This window comes from Athene noctua, unplaced genomic scaffold (genome assembly GCF_965140245.1).
Source record: "Athene noctua unplaced genomic scaffold, bAthNoc1.hap1.1 HAP1_HAP1_scaffold_125, whole genome shotgun sequence".
Classification (NCBI taxonomy): Eukaryota; Metazoa; Chordata; class Aves; order Strigiformes; family Strigidae; genus Athene; species Athene noctua.
The window spans coordinates 337,501-345,000 of record NW_027437602.1 but is presented as its reverse complement, the minus strand read 5'-3'; positions in this window follow the sequence as shown (position 1 = coordinate 345,000).

Genomic DNA, 7,500 nt, shown 5'->3' with positions numbered 1-7,500 from the left:
TGTAATACAAGGCATGAAGCTGCAACCTCCCGCCCCGTGCCGTCGTCGTCTTTTCTGGGTTGCGATCGCAGCCACCACAGAAACGGGAAAAGAGAGATGAAAAGGAAAAATTAGTTGTTTTTTTTTTTTCTACAGCCGCCTCCCCCTGCGGTGCTCACGCCGCTGCCCTGCCCGGACCCGCTGGCCGCCGTGCGACCGCTGGCATCGACCGGTGTCTGCGTCCGCGTGGGGTCCCAGCACGGCCGGGTCTCTGGCCGGCATTCCCGCCACCCCCTCCCGGCAGCCCCCGCGCTCCCCGCCGCCTGCCCCTTGTGACGTCACAAGTAGCCGAGGAGGGGTAACAGGGCGCTTCCGGGCCCGGGCTCCCGAGCTGCCTGTGACGTCACGCCGTGCCCGAGCGGGCCCTGGCTTGAAGCAGGCGGCGGCTCGGGATGACACGGGCACCCGCGTAGCTCCAAGGCAGGGAGCAGGCCGTGGCCTGAGCCTCTCGCGGCGAAGTCACGCCTGGACTAGGACGTGATGGGCCTGGGCCGGGCCGTGGCTGGTGGGCTCTCACGCGAGGGGGTCTCCTGCAGCTTTCGAGCCGGTAGGCAGGCCAGCGGCGAGGCGAGGCCTGGCTTATGCAGCGCCCCTCGTGATCTCACCTTCAACTGGGGAGGCGACGGGGCCAGCGCAGCTGCCGGCTAGCGTACGGACGCGAGGGTCGGAACCGGCAGGGAAGAGTTCGGCTGAGACGGGATCGAACGCGGACCTGAAAACACGCGACGAGAATCACGAACGGAGAGGTCAAGCGGAAGCCTGACCAGCGCTAGGGCATCGATTCAGAAACGGTTCAGGAGCTCACGCTCTGCCCACGCACGTGCGCCCGCCTGCCCCGCACCCCCACAAGCTGCCCGGCCCGAAGCCGTCTGCCTGGGGCTGCCCGCGCGCGCACGCGTATACGGCCGCCCCCCCATCCCGCCAAAGCCGCCCCACCCGCCACGTGCTTCTCCGTGAGACCGGCGGCGCCCCCCCAACACCGCCGCTTGGCCCGCGACGAGCCCGCCCCCCCCCCCCCCCCCCCCAACCCTCCCGCCACCAGGTTCACCGTGACACCGGCCGCCCCCCCCACCCCCCAGCCCACCCACCCCCCCCCCGCCACCCCCCGCCCCATCCCACCCCCCCACCCCCCGCCCCCGCCACCCCCGGGGTTCGCGAGGAGACCGGCCGCCCCCTACCTCCGGCCCGCTTTCCACCAGCAGCAGCACATTGGCCGCTCCAGGGAAGGAAGGCGGGAGACCTTAGGACCCAGCGGCGTCGCCGCCGCCGCCTCCGTGCCGGGGGGCCCGGAGGGGCCTCCCGCCGGCGGCGGCGATGATGGGTGGCGCGTGTTTTGGACGCTGAGCCCCCGCAGCTGCCGAGTCCCTGCCGCGCCGTGCCCGCGGCCCGGCTCCCCGCCTTCCTCAGTCGGTCGCTCGGCCGCCCGCCCTCCTGCCCGCCTGCTCCGTTCCCGCCCCGGGTTGAAAGCCAAACGAACGCCGAAGGGGTGGGAGGGAGAGCAGCGACGGGGCGGGGGTGTGTGTGTAACAACAGAAACCGCTCCCCACCAACACCACCCCCCCACCACCCCCCCCCCCCCCCGCCCCCCCACCGCCGCAACGAGCTCTGTCGACCCCCCTGCCGACCCCCCCCCAACCCCCACCCCTCCCGCCACCAGGTCCACCGTGACACCGGCCGCCCCCTGCCACCCCCGGGGTTCGCGAGGAGACCGGCCGCCCCCTACCTCCGGCCCGCTTTCCACCAGCAGCAGCACATTGGCCGCTCCAGGGAAGGAAGGCGGGAGACCTTAGGACCCAGCGGCGTCGCCGCCGCCGCCTCCGTGCCGGGGGGCCCGGAGGGGCCTCCCGCCGGCGGCGGCGATGATGGGTGGCGCGTGTTTTGGACGCTGAGCCCCCGCAGCTGCCGAGTCCCTGCCGCGCCGTGCCCGCGGCCCGGCTCCCCGCCTTCCTCAGTCGGTCGCTCGGCCGCCCGCCCTCCTGCCCGCCTGCTCCGTTCCCGCCGCGGGTTGAAAGCCAAACGAACGCCGAAGGGGTGGGAGGGAGAGCAGCGAGGGCGGGTGGTGGTGGTGGTGGTGGTGTAACAGAAACCGCCCCCGATCCCCCACCCCCCAGCCGTAGTGCTCCGCGGCGCCGAGGAGGCTGCGGTCGGTTGGCGGCCGCACCCACCGCCCTGCAGCTCCGGAGTTGCAGCGGTGGGGCGGGGACCAACGGCTCTTCGGGCGCGCGGGCGACGGTGGGGGTCGGGGGGCTGGGGGGGGTGGGGGGCTGGGGGTGTCTGTGTGTGTGCGCGTGCGTGCGTGCGTGTGTGTGTGTGTGTGTGTGTGTCTGTGTCTGTGTGTGCGTGTGTGTGTGTGCGCGCCTGTGTCTCTCTCTCGCGCGCGCGCGCTCTCTCTCTCTCTCTCTCTCTCTCTCTCTCTGTGTCTCTGCGTGTGTGTCCGAGCTCGTGTGTGTCGCGGCGGGGGGGGGGGGGGGGGGGGGAACAAACAACAAAACAACAATCCGAACAACACACACACACACACACACACGCGCGCACACACCCCCACACCCCCTATTCCCACACATAAAGCCCGGGAGCCCCCTTCCCACCCCCCCACCCCAACCCCGTCGAAAAAAACCTAAACGCGAATGCCAGCGAGCGCCTGGCAACGCCGGGACCCGGACCCGGACCCGGACCCGGACCCGGACCCGGTGAAGGGCGCCCGGTGCCCACGCCTCTGCGGCACAGCGAAAGGCGGGGGGAAAGAAACAAAATAAAAACACACACACGCACCCCCCCCCCCCCCCCCACCCCCCCTCCCCCGAGACTAAAGCTAAACCCACGCTGCGAAACCAAAAGCTGAAGCCGAGGACCGCCCGGCAGCGCCGGGACCCCGACCCGGCGAAAAGCGCCCGGTTCCCGATGCGAACTCGCTCCAGCGAGACGGGCGTCTCCGTTGGGGGTGAGGTGCGGGGAACGTCGCCGCTTCTGCCGGGTCCCCTGGCAGCCGCGGGAAGCGGGGGGGGGGAGTGGCGGGCGGCGCCGTGCGGCGCGGAGTGGCGCGGCGCAGAGGGGCTGACTGGCGGCCGAGGGGGCGGGCAGCGAATGATGCCAGCGACTGCATGGCAGCCAACGGGTCGGGGCGGGGGGGTGGGGGGGCTGGTGCTGCGTGCACATGAGAGCGCGGCGGGGCGCGGGGGTGCGGGGGTGCGTTAAGAAAAAAAATTTCCCTTTTCATTTATTTTTTTTCGGATTTCATTGGCATCTATCGAAACAAAAATGTCTCGCACGACGCGGCCGCCAGGTCTACCCGCCTCCGGGGCGTGAAGCGGCCGACAGGTCTGCCCGCCTCCGGGGCGTGAGGCGGCCGTCAGGTCTACCCGCCTCCGCGGCGTGAGGCGGCCGTCAGGTCTACCCGCCTCCGCGGCGTGTGGCGGCCGTCAGGTCTACCCGCCTCCGGGGCGTGTGGCGGCCGTCAGGTCTACCCGCCTCCGGGGCGTGAGGCGGCCGTCAGGTCTACCCGCCTCCGCGGCGTGTGGCGGCCGTCAGGTCTACCCGCCTCCGGGGCGTGTGGCGGCCGTCAGGTCTACCCGCCTCCGGGGCGTGAGGCGGCCGTCAGGTCTACCCGCCTCCGCGGCGTGAGGCGGCCGTCAGGTCTACCCGCCTCCGGGGCGTGAGGCGGCCGTCAGGTCTACCCGCCTCCGGGGCGTGAGGCGGCCGTCAGGTCTACCCGCCTCCGGGGCGTGTGGCGGCCGTCAGGTCTACCCGCCTCCGGGGCGTGAGGCGGCCGTCAGGTCTACCCGCCTCCGGGGCGCGACGCGGCCGTCAGGTCTACCCGCCTCCGGGGCGTGAGGCGGCCGTCAGGTCTACCCGCCTCCGGGGCGCGACGCGGCCGTCAGGTCTACCCGCCTCCGGGGCGTGAGGCGGCCGTCAGGTCTACCCGCCTCCGCGGCGTGAGGCGGCCGTCAGGTCTACCCGCCTCCGGGGCGTGTGGCGGCCGTCAGGTCTACCCGCCTCCGGGGCGTGAGGCGGCCGTCAGGTCTACCCGCCTCCGGGGCGCGACGCGGCCGTCAGGTCTACCCGCCTCCGGGGCGTGTGGCGGCCGTCAGGTCTACCCGCCTCCGGGGCGTGAGGCGGCCGTCAGGTCTACCCGCCTCCGGGGCGTGAGGCGGCCGTCAGGTCTACCCGCTTCCGGGGCGTGAGGCGGCCGTCAGGTCTACCCGCCTCCGGGGCGTGAGGCGGCCGTCAGGTCTACCCGCTTCCGCGGCGTGAGGCGGCCGTCAGGTCTACCCGCCTCCGGGGCGTGAGGCGGCCGTCAGGTCTACCCGCCTCCGGGGCGTGAGGCGGCCGTCAGGTCTACCCGCCTCCGGGGCGTGAGGCGGCCGTCAGGTCTACCCGCCTCCGGGGCGTGAGGCGGCCGTCAGGTCTACCCGCTTCCGCGGCGTGAGGCGGCCGTCAGGTCTACCCGCCTCCGGGGCGTGTGGCGGCCGTCAGGTCTACCCGCCTCCGGGGCGTGAGGCGGCCGTCAGGTCTACCCGCCTCCGGGGCGTGAGGCGGCCGTCAGGTCTACCCGCCTCCGGGGCGTGAGGCGGCCGTCAGGTCTACCCGCTTCCGCGGCGTGAGGCGGCCGTCAGGTCTACCCGCCTCCGGGGCGTGAGGCGGCCGTCAGGTCTACCCGCCTCCGGGGCGTGAGGCGGCCGTCAGGTCTACCCGCCTCCGGGGCGTGAGGCGGCCGTCAGGTCTACCCACCTCCGAGGCGACCGGCGGTGGCCGCTAGGTGTACCCGGCTCCACGTTGCCGGCGGCCGGCTCAGCGTCCGTCGAAAGGGCTGCCAGGTCTACCCGGCTCCGTCGGGACTTAGAGCGCGGGCAGACCTGTTGGCTCCGGCAGTTCCTCCAAGGGGTCGCTGTTTCGCGCTGCCTCCAGTTAGGTCATCGTAAGAGTCGGCGTCTCTGCAGCGCCTCCCCCGCTGGCAGGCAGACACTGCCTTTAAGCGCCCCTTTCCGGCGCGGACCCATATTCTCCTTATATAGGGGCACGAGGCGTCTCTGCTCCAGACAAGCGCCACCGAGCGAGGGCACGCGGCTTAGCCGGCCAAGTGGAATGCTGGGCGGCCGCAGACGGTGGTTTCCCCCGGGGAATTGGGCACGGTTCTCAAGCCGGTGCTCTGTCAGGCGAGCGTGCACGGAACCGAGAGCACCCAGAGAGATGCCGAACGGCACGAAGCCGGGCGGCGTTGGGGCGGTCGCTGCCGAGTGGTGAGAAAAGGACGGGCAGAGGTGCACGGGAGAGGCCGAAGACCGGTGGCCGGAGGCGGCTGGCGGCACTTGAACGCTGGATACTGGGGGGGGGAGCCGAGCTGTGAGACTACCGTGGGTGGTTACCCCCGTCCCCCCCCCGGTCCCCCGAGAGCCCGATGATGGCGGAGGGGGGGAGCGCCGGTATGTGTGTTGACACAGCGGTGCTCCGTACGGTTCCAGCCCGTCGGGGGCTGTTGCCCAGCTCCTTGAGGGGGCCTTGGGGATGGGACGAGAGGTGGCGGCGGCGGCACCTGCTCCCTTTGTTTGCCGGCCTTAAGCCGGAGCCCGTGGCATGGGCACGCCACGGTTTTGGCTGGTCGCGGTGGCCGGCAGCTTGGATGCAGACGGCCCGGGGGGGGTGTGTCTCGAGCCACCGGTGGGTGGCCCCCCCCCCCCGGCCCCCCGAGAGCCCGACGATGGTAAGGCGAGAGGCGGCGGCGCCTCCCTGGTTCTTGGTTTACTCCTTTCGTTGCCGGTATCGTATGCCATACGTGCGGGGCGGCCTGTGGTGTCCGGCCGGCTCTCGGCGTCCCTGGTTTCTACCGGCCGGGCTCGGTGAAGGGAGGTCTGCACGGTGCTGTGAGCGAAGGCTAGTCGACTCCTCGGGTCCTTTGCTCTCTCGGCCCTAAGCCGGAGCCCGTGACATGGGCACAGCACGGTACGTTTTTGGCCGCCGGTGTTGGCTGGCAGCCGGGTGCAGATGGCCGTGGTGGGGTGTCTCGAGCCTTCAGCGGCTACCCCCCCCCACCACTCTGGTCCCCTGAGAAGCCGGATGATGGTAAGGCGAGGCGGCGGCGCCTCGGTCCTCTTTTCCGCTTTCTTTTTTTCCTGGTGCAGATGCCATACGTGGGGCGGCCTGCGGTGTCCGGTCTGCTCCTGGCGTCCCTGGTTTGTACCAGCCGGGCTCAGTGAAGGGGAGGTCTGCACGGTGCTGTGAGCGAGGTTGGTCGGCGCCTCGGTTCCTTTGCTCTCTGGCCCTAAGCCGGAGCCCGCGATGCGGGTACAGCACGTTTTTTTGTTTTTGGCCGGTGGTGGTGTCCGGCAGCCGGATGCAGATGGCCGGCGGGGTGTCCTGAGCCTTCAGCGGCTTTCCCCCGGCCCCCCGCCTGAGCTGTTCCACACCTGGCTTTTTCCCTCCGGGGTAACCTGTTCCCTGCGTTTGTTGGGCAAAGGCCGGTGGCCGGCGGCGGCCGCCGGCACTTGAACGCTGGAAGACCGGCGGAGTCGAGCCTGTCGCGGCTTTACCCCGGTCCAGCCGAGTCGGCTGAAGGGAATCCTTGTGCGTGGCGGGTGGGTGGCGGCGGTGGCGGGGCACATCCCGCGCACCCGGTCCCCCACCCCCTCGACTGGTACCGGTACGGAGGCGTAGCCTACTGAGGCTGGCCTCGGGCACGTCGGACAGGCTTCGCGGCGAGCCGGCTCTGCCGGTGTTGAAGCCGCCGGAGCACCTGTCACGGATGTCGCCCCTGCTCGCTCGCACGCAGAGCCCCGCGTCGTCCGCCCGCCCGCTTGCGGGTGGCCGAGGGCAGGCGCGCGGTGGCTGTCGCTGTCCCAGGACCCGTGGCCGTTGTGGCCTTCGCTGATCGATGAGGCACTTGGGGTCGCGTCGGAAAGGGCCCCCGGCGGGCCGGCTCTGCTGTACTCCCCGTAATAGGGAGCCGCGGTGGCGTCCGGTGTTCAGGCAGGGCGGTCTCCTTTCCAATTCGCTTCCCCGCTGTGAGCGAGGTATCGTCCTAGTCTCTTCCCCCCCCCGAGCGAGAAGGGGGCCGTGGCGACGGCGGCGAGGCGCGTGCCTCCCCCGTGTCACCTCACCCTGTCCTGCTGCCGCTCGGCGCGGGGGGGGGTTTCCTGGGCCTTCCTTACCGAACCAGGCTGTGTGACAGCCGCGTGGCCCCGCGAGCCACCAGGTGTCCTAAACCACGCCGAGGCGCCGGTGCCGACCTCGGTCCGGGTGCCCGTGGGTGCCGGCCGCAAGCAGCGCTGGGCGGCGAGGGCGGTCGAGCCGCGAAAGAAACCGGGCCAAAGCGAGGGAAGAAAAGCGTGTCCGGGCCGCGTCTGCCCGGGCGGGCCTGGAGGCGTGCCGCGGGCGGCAGGGGGGCGTCCCCCTCCGGCGCTGGCGCCGCCGCCGTGTAGGGCTCTCCGTGCCGCCCTTCCGCCTGCTGCAGAGCGAGCCGCCCCGGCA